At 40.7% G+C, this 20282-nt stretch overlaps 1 protein-coding gene across 5 annotated transcripts in view; it reads left to right on the top strand.

Annotated features, from left to right (window-relative positions):
• Window positions 1-20282, top strand: part of PHACTR1 (phosphatase and actin regulator 1) — a 523468-nt gene that overhangs the window by 230062 nt on the left and 273124 nt on the right. The window contains exon 1 of one of the 5 annotated variants that reach the window (XM_070405721.1): window positions 3641-4805. The exons of the other annotated variants lie outside the window; for them this stretch is intronic. The gene's annotated coding sequence lies outside the window, so the exon portion shown is untranslated. Of the gene's footprint in view, window positions 1-3640; window positions 4806-20282 lie in introns of those variants that run through there. 5 annotated transcript variants of the gene reach the window in all.

Genomic DNA, 20282 nt, shown 5'->3' with positions numbered 1-20282 from the left:
GAACAGACTTATGAATCTCAGAGGGAAGCGGGGAGGGCAGGAAGAGATTAACCAATATCTTATATGCATACTAGAGGCCCAGTGCACAGATTCATGCACTGGTGGGGTCCCTTGGCCTGGCCTGCAAGGGTCAGGCCAAAATCAGCAGTCTAACATCCCCTGAGGGGTCCCGGATTATGAGATGGTGCAGGCCAGACCAAGGGACCCCACCAGTGCATGAATCCGTGCACCAGGCCTCTAGTATCATATAATTATAATAAAAAGTGATATATATTATAACACATTTTATAACAAATTTACAAAAGTTGTGTGAAAACATAGATGGGAAGACTATTCATTTTGACCGCAAGACCAGGAAAAGTTACAGTAAATGTTTGGGCTAGGCTGGAAGGATTTTTCTGTTTGGTGAGGGGTAGGAATTTTAAGAGAGAACATTCCAGGCAAAGAAAGAAGACTTTAAACAAAGGTATGAAATCATGGAAATCGTGGCACAGTCAAGTATGAAGACCAGGGTAAAATAAAAAATGAACAGCCAGATGATGGGCAGAAAGTTTCCCAGAGCCCAGCTGAAGGTTGCCTGTGGATCACAGCAAAGAGTTTTATTTGAAAGGCAGTACTTTGCTATTAAAAGCTTTAAGCTGAGAAGCTACATGACTGAATGTCTACTTTTAGGGCATGCTCCCAGTGAAGGCAGGATAGAGAATGAACTTGAATGGGTAGAGAGTGGAGACAGAGAGATCTGGCAGGGGTTCTTGGGATCATCTGGGTTGTAGCAGAGGCCCTGGGACTTGAGAAAAGGTGACAGGTAGACTTGATAAGACTTAGTTGTCTACTCAGTGGGATGCAAGGAGAGTGCAGAGTGTGTGTGGAAATTATAATCAAGCATGACTCTGAGGTCCCCAACTTGGGCAATTGGGGCAACCCAAGGAAGGAACTTGCTATAAACCAGAGATTTATTTTTAATCTTCACGGATTCTCTGGTGGCATGAAAGGAGCTGCATCCTTAATACCATTTAAATTCTAAATGTATTTTCTTGCTCCATTCAATAAAACACTGCTTGAATTGTGTTCAAGCTAGAATAAAATGAATGCAACTTATTGTTCTAAAATTTCCAAGTAGACAGTCAAATATACTCAAAGAATAATTTCCAAACCAAAAATGATCAAATATAGTGAGGGGCAGGGCCATCTACTGTGGAGGTCACTAGCCACATATGACTATTGAGCACATGAAATGTAGCTACTCCTAATTGAGATGTGATGAAGGTATAGGTTTTAGAAATGTAGAACAAAGAAAATAATACAACGTACTTTGTTAATATTTTTGTATTGATTATATATTAAAATATTTTGGATAGATTTCATTAAATAAAATATACTACCAAAATTAATTTCACCAGTGTTTTTTTTTAATGCAGCTATTGGGAAATGTAAAATTATATGTATGGCTCACATTATATTCTATTGGACAGTGCTGATCTAGGAAATTCAAGCTTTGCAATGTCAATATTTGATGACTTTATGTAGGCCAAGGTTATATTTTATATTATTGCTTATCTTTCTATTACTGGGGAAGGTCTCACCACCTGATGTTTTTGAATATCTTCCTATGTATTTTTATCTCATAAAAAACTAGTTGCCATAGCAACTGCCACAACACATTGTATTTACTACACCTGGAGGGAGAGATAGAAACAGTCATCATTCTGTCATTTAAGTGTACATATTTATAATTTTTTCATGTGTATCTGGGTCTTCCTTTGGAAAGCAGAGCACTGAGCACAGAAGACCTGACTTCTAATTTCTGCCTGTGTCACTGGCTTCCTTGGTTCTGTATAAAGAGAATAGAAACCATCTCATATCCCTTCAGGGGAATATTTGGATATTCCAAACATTAAAAGTATTTTGAAAGGTATTCTAAGGGCACCTTATCATCTAATGTCACACAGTTAATGTAATAATGGCATCTAATATTCCTTACAATGCTGGAGACAGGCAGGAAGGACCAGGAGGTTTCCTTTGATTGATATGGGCATGGGCCAGGGGTGCAGGTGGGGAGGAGATTGGGGGGATGCCGAAGAGAGAAAAGAGGCCAGACTGGGATAAAGCAAAGAAGTTTGATGAGTATTAGCATTTGTTCCCACAGACTTTAACAGTCCTTTCAAGTACCATGTTTTTCCATGTATAAGACTCCCCCATTATAACACTCCCCCTACTTTTCCAAACCCAAATTAAGAAATCAATGTTTTAAACATTTTGCTGGTTTTCCTCATTAGGCCTTCTTCTTTTCTGGCATCTTAAGGAGTTGTTCTTCCTGTTTTCTCCACTGTCTGATCATACACTCAGTGGGAGGAGGTCCAAATTGTCTCTCTGCAGCTCTATTTCCATGCTCTTTTGCATAACTGATTACATTCAGTTTGAATTTTGCAGAGTAAGACAATCAATTACCAGTATTTATCTTTTTATCTTTTGACATCTTTATGGGCTCAGAATATTCAGGTCCCAGTTGCATCTGCGCACTCTCTACCTCCACCTCCAATATCAACAGTAGCTGAGGTCAGTAACAATAAGGATCATAATTGCAGGGAGCCTGTTTGACACGGTATGGGCAGCTACGCACCCCAGCAGCTCCCTCCTCGTCTAACTTCCGTGTAGAAGACACCCCTCGATTTTCAGTCCAATGATTTTAGAAAAAATAGCGTCTTATACACAGAAAAATACAGTGCTTCCCATATTCAGCCACAGGGCTCCACTGGCTGGGAGATTGAGAGCCCAGAGCCCCTCTGCATATAGTTCATCCCAGCTCTGACATGGGAAAAGTGAACAGGTTGGAGTTTTTTTATGTTGGTCATCCTGTTTCATGATGCTTTAAATGTTATGCTTATTTACACCATTTAAGTTTCTGCATGAGCCTGTCACCCATGGGTCAATTCTGTTTTAACATGCTTGCCCTTCAGTATGCATCATTTGGACAGAGATGACTGAAAGGGAAGTTGGGACAGACTGAAACGATTCTTATTACCGTGACGGTGGCTTTAAACTACTCACATGGATTGGCCTTAGGGATTTCAATGTGGTTGAAAGCAGAGGCTGGGGGCTCAGCCTCTAAGACATCGGTTCTCAACCTGTGGGTCGCGACCCCTTTGGCGGTCGAACGACCCTTTCACAGGGGTCGCCTAAGACCATCCTGCATATCAGATATTTACATTACGATTCATAACAGTAGCAACATCACAGTTATGAAGTAGCAACAAAAATAATTTTATGGTTGGCTCACAACATGAGGAACTGTATTTAAAGGGCCAGAAGGTTGAGAACCACTGCAGGTGTTTGCATAGCAGGTATGCAGTTTTCAGTTGGACATTATGCTTGTTTGAAGTAGTTGGAGAGGGTTTATGAGGACCAAGGTCAGAGCTAAAGACCCCTCCACCCAAGCTACCCCTTTGGTATTTCATGGAACATGGATGTGTGGCAAAAGTAATAAACCGTCTGTGTGTTAGATTTTGTTATGCATGTGTCATAAATCTATGTGAGGCTTTCCCACTGATGCTGCACCCTAGCATCTGAAAATTCATTCAGTGGTTTATCTAACCTACGGGCAGCCGCCCTAAAAGAAAATCAAGAAACTGCTAGTTACACCTTGAGATGTTACATCTTGAGAAATCCCTAACTCACCAGTGGCATTTAGGAGGTCCTTGACCCAAAAGGAATCAAACCAAAGGGAAATAAAAATATGAGGCAAAAATGTAGCACTTCCTGCCTAGTTTCAAGAAAGGTTAATGGTCATGGTTTGTTTTTTAGTATCTCCCTTTCTGCCTCGCCCTCCACTCCGTGGGGAGGAGGAGCTTGGTGGGGAAGAGAGAAAGGGAGTGTGGCTTTCTGATCAGAACTCACATAGCACAGTTTGAATTATATAATGGAGCTGCTGAGAGTCAGGTGACAGGCTCACTGAGTAATTCCCTGCAGAAGGAGACAAACTGCATGTTAAAAAGCTCAACAAACACTCAAAAAAAAAAAAAAGGAAGAAGAAAGAAAGGAAGGAAGGAAGGAAACAATGAAGGAAGGAAGGAAGGAAGGAAGAAAGGGCAGCCCAGGCCTTGAGTTAGGGACTTCCAAGCTGCCGTTTCCTGTGAATTCTCTCCAGGCAGACACAGCTGGGCAGGTGGGCTGAGTCTGAGACTTGCAGCGGCTGCAGAGGGCCAAGTGCAGGTCGGGGGTCTGGTTTGGATCATAGACTTACTTTCTCTTTCATTTCGGAAATGTTCCCTGCTTCTGACACTGGTTTCCGCCAATGTCAAGTAAAACGTATGACTCCTTGGAGACTCCAACCAGGTTTTTAAGAACCGAGGTTTTGTGAAGGCAAACAGCGATCCCTGTTCCACAGGCTGGGTGCAGGGAACGCCAGCGAGTGTCTGCCAACTTGTTCTGGGATCTGAATGAGCCTGGAGAAACCATCTGTGGTGGGGGTTTCAGGTTAGGAAAGGGATCAGATGGACCCTTCCTGCCTACATGGGTGGCCACCCTGTCGTCCATGGTGAGTGTTGACCCCCTCCCCGGCCCCATTTCATCCCAGGTAGGAGCTGGCAGCCGTCAGGGAATTGGCACGGGCGGCCCGGGGGCCCTGAAGGGAGGCGAAAGGGCTGCCTGGCACTGAAAGGCTGGATGGGCGTGTGTAGCATGTGTATTCAGAGCCCACACTTGAGGAGACTGTTGCTCAGCCTAAGAAAGCACAGTTATCAGAGAGCCGGGGAAACAGCCAGGAGGAGGCTCCGTGTGAGAGCAAAGAGCGCTGGGAAATCTGTCAGGTAGGCATTTGAGTTTTAAATAATTGATTGCCTTTTGTGTGTTTGTTGGTTGGATTTTGTATTGGTTTTGTTCGGTTTAGGGAATTTTTCCTTTTTGGAGTTGCCAATATTAGTTGATTTGTTTTTGCAGTCCTCGGATAGGCTCCTGGGCTGTGCTGGAGCTCAGGGGCTGTGCAGATGCCTGGAAGTCAGAGGAGCTGGATTAGGAACTGGCAATGTTTTTCAGACCTAGGAGATTCACTTGCAAATCTCACCGTGATGGAGTCTTGCTGGGAGCCCTGGACGCCTGCTGAGGCAGGCAGCTTAGGAACCTTGGGGGAGTTTCTGACTTAAAGAGACAGCAAAGGGAAAACGGAATCAGGAATTGATATTTTGGGGGAAGTGGGTCTGGGGAGAAGTTGTTGGGGGTTAAATAAATAAGATAACTGGGAAAATAAAAGGATTAGATAAAGGAATAGGTTTGGTGGGACCCCCATCTGGGGCTGTGGCATTTTGAAACAAAATTTGGCATGGAAATAAAATCCACATGGGGGCTGATAACAGCTCACTGGGCGTGAAGAAGCAATGCTACAATGGATCTTTTTTCCACGGACTCCTAGACAACCTGAGAAATAGGCAAGGCTTTCCTTCGCAGGAGTTTATTTCTAGTTGTTGTTCTTTTTTGGCCACATGAGGTGCTCTAAACAAAATACTATGGTGGTGTTAGAAACAGGCCTAGAAAGAGACTCAAGTGTTTGCTGCCCTCACTCCTTCCTCACCTACCTCCCAGACTGGAGCAAATTATATGAGTTCAGTGCATTAATATAAACAACTCTGTAGAATGGTACAATTATCGCTGCAAGAGAATATTTGGAAATTAGAATAAAATTGAACTTGAATCAGAGGTTCTTAAATCTTTGAGATTATGGACCACACTTGGGAATTGAAAAGTGTCTCCACTGCAGCCTCATCACCTCCATCTCTTCTGATGCTGGACAAACAAAACTAAAAAATAACCACAAAGCCAAAAGGCATAGCATGAGCGTTCTAATTAAAGCCCCTTTTGCAATGGCAGCCCCTTAAGAAAGCACTGCTTCAGTAGTTCATATCAGCACAGTGAGTTCCTTTTCTCCAGATTTCCATCAGTTGAAAATTGCTGGAAACCTGCATTTTTGCACTCGAGTAATGTAATGAGGTCTGGGCTTCATAAGAATGAACAGCATACACTCCACAACCTGTCAGTGCCTTCTAAGTCACAGAGGGTAACAGATGCTCTACATTGCTTGGAGTGCATTGCTTTGCACTCTCATTCTCTGAAATTTGTAATCTGCCTAAGTCATGGCGCCTACATCATCCTCCCCAAGAACTGGGACTTGGGTCTTACAAAGGATGTTTGTGTTACTTTTCAGTCTGAGGGACAGTCAGAAACACAGAACTGTCCATTTCTGGGACAGTTCAATGGTTTATGGGACAACTGGTCAGAAGATGTGAAATAGGACAACTTTTGAAAATCCAGTCCTCAGAGTAATATAGATACTTTGGTGAAAAGCATACACTTTTTGTGTTCAGACCAACTTGAGTTTGCATTTCTATTCTGCCACCTATTCAGTGAATGACACTGGGGGCAAGTTTCCTGACCTTTCTAAGGCTCCATTTCTTTATCTATAGAATTGGATAGTAACAGTACAAACTTCATACATTGTATGGGAAATAAATGAAATAATGCATTAATAGAATAGCACATAGTACAGTGTCTAGCATAATCAGCAGCTAGTAAACATACCTGCTATTAATTAATATTATTTATGGGACCTAGTTACCACAAAATACTTGAAAAACCAGAAGGTGAAAATAGGTTGTGCAAATTCAGATCAACATTCCTGATCTTCAAAATGTTCGGAAATTAAGTAATGAGCATGTCTATTCTGCTTTATGAGGAGGCATCATTGTCCCTAGGTTTTGGACAGAAGCGTTCATTGAACTGGTTTAAGCCACACAGGCATCAGTGGTGGCAGCAGGTGGGCAATATGTGTGTGCAGACTCTCTGCCCCTAATGCCTTGACCATGCTGCTCCTGATGACCCGCTGGGGGGCACACCAAGGCTGGCCCATTAGAGGCAGAGTAGCCCTTGTCTCTGAAGAGCCTCAAACACTTGCCCATGGAAGTAGTTCTGGTTTGGCAGGCTTGGTTTGTCCTACTTCAGCCCTGCTATGCGTTGTGGCTCTGAATCTGCTGTGCATCTGCCAGCTCAAGCGGATGTGCGAGCGTGATCATGGCTACCCAGTTATAAGCTTCCGCTAGGACAGCACAGAACCTGCTACCCTTGTCTAGCCCCCTGAGGACTGAGTTCTTGTTTTCTCCTTGTAGTCTCCTAACATGGGGATGTCACGCCTCCCATAGAGCAAACTGCCAACCATGGACAGTAAGTCCTCACTTGACATTATTCATAGATTCTGTGACTTTAAGCAAAACAAGGTATAACAGCCAATTTTACGATAGGCTAGTTGGTATAAATAAGAGTTAAGTTCCTACCATCAAAGTTATAATGAAACAGCGCTATTCTAAATGACAAATTTGAGGACCTGCTGTATTATAAAGTTGAAGACGGTCATATAATGAGCCTAAAGGGCTAAAATGTCAAAAGGCTTTTACTTTTACATTCCATGGGTATTCAGCCACCTGTAAAATGCAGAATCCACAGTTATAGGGGAGGGGTTAAGAGAAGGGGTTTCATGGAAGGTCTTCCAGGTAGAGCCTGGGCTTCTCAAGGAAACTACCTGAATCAAAAGTCCCCCCTGGGATTGGTCATCAAATGGCAGAGTGATGAATAGTGTAGTATATCTACTAAGTCATCCACCACAATGACAACACCAAACTCTAAAATTAAGAGAAACGGGGGGGGGGGGGGGGGGGGGAGGGGAGCCCTTAGAATTATAGAGGGAAAAAAGGTACATGGTTCAAAAATAAAGAAACAAATTTTTAAATGTAAAAACACCCTAAATTTGGAAATATGTATTGTGATGCTAAGGAGAAAGAAAAGGAGTGAAAGGGAGAAACAACAGAGACAGTGGGATTGAAAGTCTTGGTTACAAATTCAGTCCTATTCTCTGAGTGAATCATCAGTTGAATCTGTTTTCTCATTTATAAAATGATAAAAAATAATTATTGCCCTACTCCCAAGGTTGCTGATAGGAACAAATGCGATGACGTGTCAAAACTGAAAAGATGACTAGAACCTTAGAGTATTCCCCTCAACAACTCAATCTCCACCTGGAACTATCACACATGTATTAATAACTCTATAGGATTAAAGGAAATTGCCCCCCCCTCCAAAACACACACACACACACACACACAAAAAAAAACAAAAAAAAAAAACACGCAAGACACAGTGTGTGTGTAACTAAGAAATGGGATTTTCTTCTTAATAATAGGGAAGACAATCACTTTGGATAATCCATAATGAATAACCAATATCTATTGTATTAGTTTGCTGAGGCTTCCATAACAAAACATCATGAGTTGAGTGGCTTAAACAACAGAAATTTATTTTCTCACAGCTCTGGAGGCCATAAGTCTAAGATCACGATGTCTGCAGAGTTGGTTTCTCCTGTGGTCCCTTCCAGTGGCTTATAGGTGGCCATCTTCTCACATGGTCTTTTCTCTCTATGTGCACATCCTTGGTGTCTCTTCCAGTCCTATCGGGTTAGGACCTCACCCATATGACTTCATTTAACTTTGATAACCTCCTTCTAGGCTCTATCTCTAAATACAGTCATATTTTAAGATACTGGGGGTTAGGGCTTCAGCATAAGAATTTTGGGAACACACAATTCAGCCCATAACCTCTCATTAAGCCCGGCCAGTGTTGCCCAGTGGTTGAGAGCTGACCTATGTGAACCAGAAGGTCCCAGTTCCATTCCCAGTCAGGGAACATGCCCAGGTTACTGGCTTGATCCTCAGTGTGGGGCATGCAGGAGGCAGTTGGTCAATGATTGCCTCTCATTATTGATGTTTCTATCTCTCTCCCCCGTCCCTTTCTCTCTGAAATCAATAAAAAGTTTTGTTTTTTTTAAAAAAAAAAAAAGGAAAATTCATTAAAAGGTATATTCTTGCTTTAGGAATTTATCAGGTCTGGAAAGGAAAATGATATTGCCAGACTGGTATGGGGAGACACCATTAAACGTAGCCTGGTAGACCTGGTCCAAGATTCAAGAGAAGCTTGACTTCCTGGCATATTTCAACTAACAGAGATAGTGAGGACCTTGTTGTTGTTTTACTTTCACCGAGGTGTTCTGTTAAAGAGCTAGCAGGTTGACCCTAGCAAGGTGGCATCTCTCTGGTGACAGCTGTTCTTGGTGACAGCTATTCTTGTTTGTAACTAGATGCTCCTTTGAGGTCAAAAGGATTATGGAATTTCATTGGCTAATTTCTCACTTACTTTGAATATTCTGTGTCATAAAGGAAGTGGAGAATTGATCCTATCTTCTGAGTTCATGCCTTGTGTGGTATGATCTTGCAGTCTTTTCACCACTTCTTCAGACTGTCCCCAACTGTTTCTATTCTCATTCAGTGACATGGTTACCTGAAACACATGCACATTTATTTATTCCTGAAATTAAATTTGTGAGAAGAGAAGATGATTTGTAAGTGATATTTACATATCACTTTCTAAATTTCAGATCTTTGATTCAGAGAAAGGTATGAGGCCCAGCTCATGGCGGAGATGTCACCACAAATATGGGAAGCAGAGGGAAACTGACACCTATTCTAAATTCACAGCCGTGAAGAGGCATGAAGGAGAAAGTGGTGACAAGGAGGAGCAGATGACTTGCAGGTGCACACTGATAAGGGGGACCGTGCTCACTGCCTTCCCCGTCCCCTCTCCACTTGCAGCTGCACCTGCAGGTGGACCATTTGCACCCTCTGGTAGGGGACATCCCAGCTCCCTCTTAGCAGTCTGGATGCTAGGTCCAAACAGGAAACACGGGGTATCACACAAGCAAAGATATGTACCTTGGTTTTCTTTTCTAAAACAACTGATGGTGGTAAAAATTATATTGGGAGGAACAAAGAAGCACACATTTACTAATTTTAAAACACCCTGCGGTGTCCTTTTTCATTAAAAATAAGGTATGCCTATATGCATATGTAGTACTTTCAACAATAAAGATTAAAAGATGTATAAGGTATGCCTTCAGTGAACAAGTGGAAAGAATCAGCTCACCAGGCCTCACGAGCATGATCCTTCTGGTACGGCTTCATCATAGCAAGAACACACTCCGTATTAGCAGGCAGTTTTCCCCTTAGACCAGGACCCATTTCAGAGGCAGGGGGTGTCATGCCTTATTGATCTCAATCAGTTTGCCCAACCTTCTAGCCATTTGGATACAATCTTCTCTCCCAGTGTCAAGTGCGCTTGTTTGGGAAATTAGAGAGAGCCTTTGGAAAGAAATGGGATGTAATTTGGAATGTGTCAGAAACTGTGTTATTTAGCCTTGATTTTAAGGTGCAGGGCTTGCCCCAAAAAGACCTGCCTCTTGTTTCAGCTCTAATACTGTAAACAAACATTTTTTTGCACTCTACTAGTATTTAGTATCATGTTTCTCACTTTATTTATTTATTTATTTATTTATTTATTTATTTTGCTTTTTGTTAGTGATTTTGTTGTTTAAAATCCTCCCCAGTGTAGTGCTGAATTCCTATGTACTGTTCCCAAGCACAGGAAGGCTGTGATGTGCTTTATGGAGAAAATATGTGTTAGATAAGCTTTGTTCAGACATGAATTATAGTGCTGTTGGCTGTGAGTTCAAGGTTAATGAATCAACAATAAACACTAAATAAGGTGTCTTGAAGCAGAAACGCACAAAGTATAAATGATCAGTTGATGAGAACATTGTGAGTGGAGATTTGCAGGAACCTAACCTGTATTTCCTTAGGAGCAGTGGGCCAATGTTCACTAATCCAGTTCACACCAATGTTACAGGACAGTGCGGCTGTAAAGATGGAGAATACCTAGTCATCTCCTCCCACAGGGAGGTAAGCTAAGGCTGGGAGAGATAAGGAGGCATGAACTACACAGCAGGCGTGAACCCAGTCTGCCAGCCTGGAGTGTTACAGAGCAATGACATGCATTTGTCACAACAGAACAAGGCCTGCACCAGGTGATAGCAATGAAGACTGGAGGGGAGGCGGTCAATTACAAAGGGCTTAGGAAGTTGAATCAACAGGACTTGGCCACCGAGAGCAAAGAGGAAGAAGAGGTCCAAGAGGACTCTGACATCCCTCAGAGACAGATGATAAACTGTTGGAACCGGGAAGGCCAGAGTGCCAAGTTTTCAGGGAGGGTAAGTCACAAGTCCAGCAGGGATAAGGACTGGGGCTGCGGGACACAAATTCCAGCATTATTTTTTGAGCACTCACTCTATTTCAGGTGCTGATGAGAGTCTCTTGCTAAATAATCCCATGTAATCCTCACAACAACCCTTTGAGGTAGGGACTATGATGCCCATTTTATAGATGAGGACACTGAGGCTCAAAGAAGTAAAGAAAGTTGCTCATGGACACCCTACTTATAAACAACAGAAAAGGAATTCAAACTCAGGCACAGGGACCCTGGAAGTTATAATAAAAGTGAGAAGTTTTGGAGTTTGAGATCTTGAAGGGAACGAAGAATTATGGTAGTGATATCCTATCTTGCTCTCTCCTTACACCACATATTTTCTTACCTTCATGTTTTTGTTTAAATTCTTCTCTCCCACAGGAATGTTGCTCTTCTCTCCTAAGCTTTAGAGGTGTTTGTTTTGTTCTGTTTTGTTTTTGATGTGGCAAAAGAGTGGTTCAAATTATTTGGTAGTTGCAGAAATTAGCATATGTTCTTTTATGGTGTGCTGGTTAATAACAAAAGTTAAACATTTCAAAATTTCCTAGAATGCATTGCATGTTACTTAAAAGAATTATCCTCCTAATCACCCTTGCATTTCACATGAATATAGCTATGGTTTATTTACACATGCACTCATTCATAGAGGAAAGCATGCTCATGCTATTTGTTTGCTCAATTTGGATCACCTGGCATAAAAACACATGGTCTTCATTTTGCTTTTCATCTCAGATATCAATTATCTTTGAACTTTTTTTAAAGACATGAAATTTATTTTTTAATTTCCCAAATCTGTATTGCTGAGAATTATTTAGCTATTTCCTTGACAGATAAAGAAATTAAATATTCCCCCTCAACACTTAGGTGTAAGGGCTATTTCCACTGTGCCTGGGGACTAAGGGTGTTTTGTCTACTTATTATATTAAAAAATATGTTAACAATGTATAATAGGAAAATACTCCTATATCAACATCTTGGGCCCCTTATTTCTTTCAAAAATGCCCCGCCAAGATATCCAGACGCTGAGCATCCTTTCTGACCACATGGAAGATACTCTCCAGAGCTGCGATACTCCATCCAAACACCTCTGCCCACAGAGTTCAAATGCTAGAAACAGCAAGAACAGTTAGCTTTATCCCTGTAGGTAAGTGGGAAAGGGTTCACCCACAAGAGAGCTTCTATTCTTTGAAATAACCCAAGTGTGAAACCCTTCCTTTATGAATCAAAAGGAAACCTCTTGCACTGTTCTAAAACCAAAAGAGATAAAGAGAATTTCAATGCAGCTGGAAACTACTCCCTACTCAGTCAACTGAAACTCTTAGATGAAGAAACTCTGCATTTGTATAGAGATCTGGTAACTCAAGAACAAAGGCTAAGACCAAAAAAAAGACTAAGAAATCTTTGTCCTCTTCCTAAATTGCCAAAGCATAAAAATGGAACTGGGAAAAATGAAGCATGTTCAATTCAACAAACACTCGAAACGATCTTTCAAATATTCTGGACAAAAGAAAGTCCAAAGTATGTTTTGCAAAACCCAAGGGAAATTCACTCCATATGTTTCTGATTCAGTTATAGTTTAATCATCAAAATATTGCTTTGTAAGGACTAGTTATATCCAAGAAACCTTTTATGAGCCATTTTAAAACACTGTCTTGAACACAGGAAGCCCTGTTTTGCCAAGAGCTAACAGATGCCTGAGCAAAGGCTCTGGACTTGGTCCTGGGGGCAGAGCCCCGGATACTGAGATGTGCAGATCAGACAGAGCTGACTGTGTAGTCTCTGTGGGGAATCTGTGCTGTGTATCTGTCTCCACTCAAGAGAATAAGAAAAACCCTTCAGGAGAAATAACCCAGGGAAGGCAACCATTAGCTACCGTGATTTCCACTCAAATTCATTCCCATTCATGGAATCTCATGCCCCATTCACTGTATTCCATTTGCTAAATGATAATATAGGTGATAATGTCTCTACTGAAATTATATTGTTACTATCTTAGTCCTCAGAAACCTAAGGTAGAATTTCATTAATGAGATTTGAAAACAGCAGCTTCAGACTAGCTATTGACCTACCAATAGAAAAAAAACACATTTCTCTTTATTTTTGAGTTTTTGAGTTGTTTTTAATGACTAAAATCCTCAAAACTGAATCTAAAATGGCCTTAAATAAAATAACGTTTATGCTGCTTTCTCTCTCATTGTCCTTCGTCAGCAGTTTTCAAAGTTCCCTGGTTAGTGAAAATTCTCCAAGCCCCCCTCACACCTGCTGCACTCAGGGGTTCTCAGATTCCAGTTGACTCAGAATCATTGAGTGCTCCTTAAAACAAAACTGCTAGACCCCACCCAGTATTTATGATTAGATAGGTCTGGACGTGACCCGAGAACTTGTATTTCTAACAAGTTCCCAGCTCATGCTACTGGTCTGGGAATCCACTTGGAGAAGGACTACCTACACCCTCACTACTGGTTTGAAGTTGAGTGACAGGAGATGGGTGCTAAAGCACAGGTGTAAGTTGAGACCATTCCAGACGCATCCACTAATGATTACTTGGGATGTGTTTCAATGATTGAACAAGGATGCCATCTCTCAAAATTCCTGTGGACCATTACTTGTAGCCAAAGAAATGAAGTAGTTTACATAATTATTGGAATGATTGTGTAAATCTGAGGCCATCACAAAGATTCAGTTTATTAAGTGGGAGTACCATCAGGCCAGTGTATATAGAACCTATAGTGTTTAGAGACTTTCATGAGTAAAACTATCTGTAAACTTTAAACTTGCATAAAAGGAGTAACTAAACTCATCTGGTGACATGAGCTTTTTCTGTTATTAAAATGTAAAAGAATGTTTATTGTGTGGGTTCTTGCATAATGAATATTGGGTGTACAATGGGAAAATGTCTTTGATGAGAATTGTGTAACTGACACAAGTGGACTGTCCTGATTCCAGGTCCATCCTAAAGCGGGAGCTCAGGGAAGGCATTTCAGCAGGGAGTTCTCCCGGAGTGCTGCTTTTTGATAATCTGACAATACAAACAAAGAGCTTATAGAACCTTCTAAAACACAGTGGTTTGCAAACCTTCAAATGCATTAGAATCACCCGAGAATCTTGTTTATATGCCAGTTGTCATTCGGCAGGTCCATAGTGAGGCTCAAGGTCATTTCTGACAATCTCCAAGGGGTGCTAAAGCTGCTGGTCCTGAACCACACTTGAAGAAGTGAGGTTCCAGATCAGAGGTTCAGGACCCGGGAAAACCTTTAAAAAATCTCTGGGTCTGGGTGGGACTAGGGCATAGATATTTTTAAAGAACCACAGATGCACATTTTACAGCCAGCATGGAGGGCCTCTGACCTGGAAAAGTAGTTAATATTTCTAGGCTGCCTCTCTCAAAACCATATCTCACCTGAGTTATTGATGAAATTGCAGTGAACTCATACTTGACTTCTCTAGTAAGAGCCTTAAGTGCCTTTTTCTATGTTGCTGATAAAAGAAAGAGCCGATGCTTTAGATTCCAGATGTGCTGTAGAGTTGACAGTCAGCTATGACACTTCAGCAACCTGTTTTGTAGTCTCACCTGTACAGAAAAGGTCTCCCTATTTACTCAGATAGGCTAGTAGTATGCAGATATAAGTATGGGTACAACCAACATTGATAGTCATATTAAAAAATTTTTAATATGCTCAAGTACTGAGACAAATATTTGAGAACTCGGAACCCTGCACAAAATAAACATCAGGAGAAAAAAATTGTCTTAAAAAATGTTAAGAGCAGATGTTACAATCTACTTCTCTCCAACATAAATAAATGTGTTACTATTTCAGTGGAACATCTGATTCTATGTACAATTGCACCCCGATGGACCTTCTTAGATGAGTCACCTGCAAAGTTCACCCCTGAGTAGCTGAATGTGCTATCTGTGGTTGGGGTAATTAAATATTGTGCACTAAACATTAGAGAATGCCTGCCAAACACAGTTATTTCAGTTTTAGCCTACTTGAATCCAAACTTCTCCTTTTCACAATAATCAGCCAACAATTGTAGTTACTTCTTAAGATCATTCTTAATGTCTAATAATAAAACTATGACAACACAGAAAACGTTGTTTCCTTGTTTATTGTGGCAGATGGCTGCAGACTCAATTTATCTAATAACTATATCAAGTTATTTTAATAACAAATCCAAAAGAAGGGAATTTACATGCATAGCACTATTTTAAAAGTAAAATTTAATCCACTAAATTTTAATGAACCATTCTTACCCACCCCCCTTTTTATTTTTATTTTTTGCAGAAGTATTATGGCAGGCTTGAAGAACTAAAAACTCTGATGCCATGTAATTGTTTCCCATGTTAAACTATGGGTCATTCATGGCCATGAGTCTGAGACTGATCAAAACATCATTGTAAAAGTTGCCTTCTTAACCATATCTCCATGAGTTGAAACTGTGTAGTTAATGGTCAGTAGAAAAAATCAGTAATGGAACAGACATGGCCAGGACAGCCACAAAGAGATGGTTCTTATTCTCCTGTTCAGTCCACTATTTGAGCCCTTTGTGCTCTGCCTGGTCCCTTAGATTGAACTTCACCCACTCATGTAGCAGGGTGAGCAGCAAAAACAACTAGAGGTTTAGGATCCCTTTTGCTAGTTTCTGCTCTGATTTAATCTTCACCCAACAGTAGCCTGAAACTCCTCTCTTGACCTCTTTGTACATCATACTTTCATTGGTGTTCTCTTCAGTGTTGGACTTCAGATGTTCTCACAGATTTAGCCTTGGCTACCTCGTGGCTTACAATATCCTGTCCCTCCCCACTTAGAAACTCTCTGCTCAACCTCACCTCTAAGGAACCCATTGGCACTGGGACAACTTTAGCCAGGCCCATCTAGCTGTGATTACAACAGACCTCTGGGAAGCCTGGGGCAACAAAATTAAATGGATCTGGCCCTTAGATTTCTGAACACAGCTATGTGAAGGGATGTAGGATGACCCTCCATGCACTAGGGAGCTGATGGAAGCCCTTGAACTTTGGGTCCATCTATATTCATCTCCAGAATACCAAGCTCTCTCATCACTGAGATGAGTTTTAGAGTGGAGGCTTGGGGAGGAGGAGAAAGACGGGGAACTTTTAAATTTGTATATTCCTTAAAAATCATGACTTTAAAATGTACCCTTTAAATTTCAGTTCACTATAATACTTGAAGTTCTGACTAATAAAACCCAGTTCCCCTCAGGGGTATTTTTAGGTAGATAATTTTTTATTTTTGAGAAAAGAAAAGCTAGTGTAAAATTTTGAATGGCAAATAAGCTCATGGATGTCTGTTTGTTTAAATAATGATATTTCCTTCATAAAGCAAGGTAAACCACATGGGAATTCGTCTGAGGGAGCAATGCCTAAAATCCCATCAATGGCAATCATTGGGTTGGGCTTTATAATTCTAATAAAGATTGTTTTCAGCTTTTGATGATTGATCAGATATTTTAGGGTATTTGGTTTTTCAATATGGAAATAAGCCAAAACAAGGGAAAGGAAACATTAAAAACAGAAAAATAAGGCACTGGTCAGGTAGCCCTGAAATGCCAAGGTTTCGGGTTTGATCCGTGGTCAAGATACATACAAGAATCAACCAACGAATGTATAAATAAGTGGAACAACAAATATATATATATCTTTAAAAATAAAAAAGAAAACAAAAACAAACCAACCAAATAATAACAAAAGATGGGTACACAATACCAGGCAGAAACAATACCAAGAATCACTGAATTAACCCAATCAGGAACCTTCCCTTGCACATTCTGTTAGGATAAGAGTTAGTTCTGTGGATGGACATTCTACAGTGGCACTGTCCAGTGTGACACCCAGCAGCCACATGTGGCCATGAGCACTTGAAAGTCCACACTGTAATGTGCTAAGTGTTAAATAACACTGGATTTCAAAGATTTAGCATAAAAAGGATGCAAAACATCTCACAATTTTTATATTGTGATTACATGTTGAATGATACCTTGGATAAATTGGGAAATTTAAAGGGTACACTTTAAAGTCACGATTTTTCAAGAAATTGAAATTGATGGGAAATTGGTGAGGTGTGAACCTGGAGAGGTAGCTATGGGCCAGGAAACTAGCCCATACATTATATGGTTTTGTGAAATGGTCAAAGAAATTATATTTCGTTAAAGAAAATATATTTTAAAAATTGATTTCACAGAGAATTCTGACCTTGGTCAAACTGGAGACTTTTTAAATCTATGGTATTGATAAATTTCTAGAGTACCAAGTACCATGTAAGATACTAAGGATACAATGATGAATAAGATAGATACAGGTCCTACTTTCCCAAGGCTTACAGGGAATGCAGACAGGCCATGACAATGTACCATGATGAGTTATGAAATAAGGAGCACGTTGCAAAGGCGCCTAACAAGGACTTCCTGGAAGAGCAGGGTCTCAGTTGAGACCTGAAGGATGTAGGGGTTGTTCCAGGCGGAGGGGCATGCGCATAGATAAGGCTGGAGGCAGAAGACTGTAAATTGTGCAAACTCAGAGAATTAAAAGGAATTCTGTTTTGCTGTCCATCAGGTGAGGGGATGGGAAATTGGTGAGGTGTGAACCTAGAGAGGTAGATATGGACCAGGAAAATAGTCCATATGTTGTATGGTTTTGTGAAATGGCCAGAAAAGGCAAATTTTTAGGTTAATAGTTGCATAGGGCTAGAGTGAGAGTAAGGAATGATGGTAAATGGACCCTGTTTGTTTTTTTTAGGATGTTTTGAATGTTCCAAGATTAGATTGTGGTGATGATTGCACATTTTTTAAAATATTCTGAAATTCATTGAATTGTACACTTAAAACAGGTAAATGTTATGCTATCTCAATTATGTCTTAATAAAGCTGTTAAAATAAAAGGGAATCTTACAAGTTCTGCTGAATTTTGATGCTTTTCCAGTTGAGGCAGGAAGATAATGATGATGCACATTCATGCACCGGATCCCTGATGTGTGAGGGTGACGTGAGGTGAATATTGATGACCCCATGGAGCATCTGCTGTGTAATAAACACTGTGTAGACACCTTATCCACAACAACGTACTGGTGCCTTGACTCTGTCTGGGCGGTTTAATATTGTCGCAATAGAGATGTAATTCTATTGGATCTGAAATGTAGACTAGCACTGCTTTATTTAGGGGCAATTCAAGCTCAGAGAGGTGAAGTGACTTGCCCAAAAGCACAGACAGTAAGTAGTGAGCCAGGATTGGAACTGAGGGATGTAGGATCTAAGGTAGGGGTCCTCAAACTACGGCCCGAGGGCCACATGCAAATACAAATATTGTATTTGTTCCCGTTTTGTTTTTTTACTTCAAAATAAGATATGTGCAGTGTGCATAGGAATTTGTTCATAGTTTTTTTTTTAACTATAGTTCGGCCCTCCAACGGTCTGAGGGACAGTGAACTGGCCCTCTGTTTAAAAAGTTTGAGGACTCCTGATCTAAGGCTTTGCCCTTTCTACTCCACCCTGCTGTGCAGAGACTGGGTGAATGAGCACGCACAGCATGAGGTTGAACTCTTTGGTAGATTACCCAGCAATAATACTTACACATACCCCTTGTAGTAGTTTCCTGTTGCTGCTGAAATAATTTGCCACACATTTATTGGCTTAAAGTAACAGTTCTAGAGGTCAGAAGACCAAAATCAGTCTCCCTCGGATGAGGCCAAAATTGGCTCCTACTAGAGGTTCTAGAGGAGAATTTGTTTCCCTGCATCTTCCAGCTTTGAAAGGCTACCTGCATCCCTTGGCTTGTGGTTCCTTCTTTGCAATGGTATCATTCCAACTTCCGCTATCATCACAGCTCCTTCTTCTCTGATTTGACCCTGTTATAAGGAGCCTTAGGATTGATTATATTGGGCCCATTGGGACATTCCAGGATAATCTCTTAACCTCATGAACCTGAATTCAAATCCCATCTGCAAACTCCCTTCTGCTGTGGAAGTTAACAACCTATCCATAGGTTTGAGGATTAGAATGTGGACATCTTTGGGGAGGGGCATTATTCTGCCTACTAAAACCCCTGCTCTAGAGACCTGTGTGTGAAAGGAGTCTAGGAATAAACATAGTCTTTCATATTTTGACCTTGCACACAAACACGAAAGTGTCTCTTTATTTTTGACAACCAAAATCAAAATAGTGCTATTATTTATTTGTTTTCAATTTTAACTGTCCTCCTCTTGAAACTTTTGAGGAATAAAATTAAAAAATTGAATTGTCATAAAGAATATTATTTTCCTTTGGAGGTATTATTATTAGTTGTAGGATTACTTTAATATATCAAACCCTCAGAGAGTTCCCATGCCACAGGAATGTGGAAATTTGGACAAATGAGAACAAACACACACATAGAGTAATATTTATATTGCTCATAAACTGTTTTTGAGGCATACTGTTTTTCTACAATGTCATTTAAAGCTCACAGTTGTTTTTAACTTTTTATTGATTGATGAGAGAGAGAGAGAGAGAGAGAGAGAGAGAGAGAGAGAGAGATTTGTTGTTCCACTTATTTATGCATTCATTGGTTGCTTCTTGTATGTGCCCTGATCGAACCCCCAACCTTGGCTTATTGGGAGGATGCTGTGACCAACTGAGCTACCCTGCCAGGGCTCTTAGTTGCTTTTAAATGGGCCAGTGTCTTATTTGTTAAGGTTCAATGGTGTCTATTTTGCTCTAAGTTTACCCTCTATGGCAATAGCTGTAAATTGCTAAAGTCAAGGTATCAAATTAACAGAAGATGAAGAACAAAATCAGAGACCATGCAACAGCCTTGAATCCTCTTAATATAGAGCAAGCACAATATAGAGCAAGGACTTATCTATTGTTATTCAAAAGTTTGGGGCTCTGAGGGGTCATCATTGTTCCAAAGGTAGGAGACCTTACCATATTTTTAAAAAGTATGTACATTCAAAACATTGAATAGTGAGAGTTGGTAAGTTTAAGAGAATGGGATCTCCTTTAGTTCTCATGCAGAATTTTTCTATATATTCTTGTCTCTCCCTGACTAATGATAATACCTTTCTCCATAACTCCTGTCACCTTTGCAGAATATATCATCCCCTTAATGTTTTGTTCTCTTA

Source organism: Myotis yumanensis, unplaced genomic scaffold (genome assembly GCF_028538775.1).
Source record: "Myotis yumanensis isolate MYYU_CA2020_CCGP unplaced genomic scaffold, mMyoYum1.0.hap1 SCAF_2, whole genome shotgun sequence".
Classification (NCBI taxonomy): Eukaryota; Metazoa; Chordata; class Mammalia; order Chiroptera; family Vespertilionidae; genus Myotis; species Myotis yumanensis.
The sequence above is the reverse complement of the archived record's forward strand: the minus strand, read 5'-3'. Positions and strand labels throughout refer to the sequence as shown.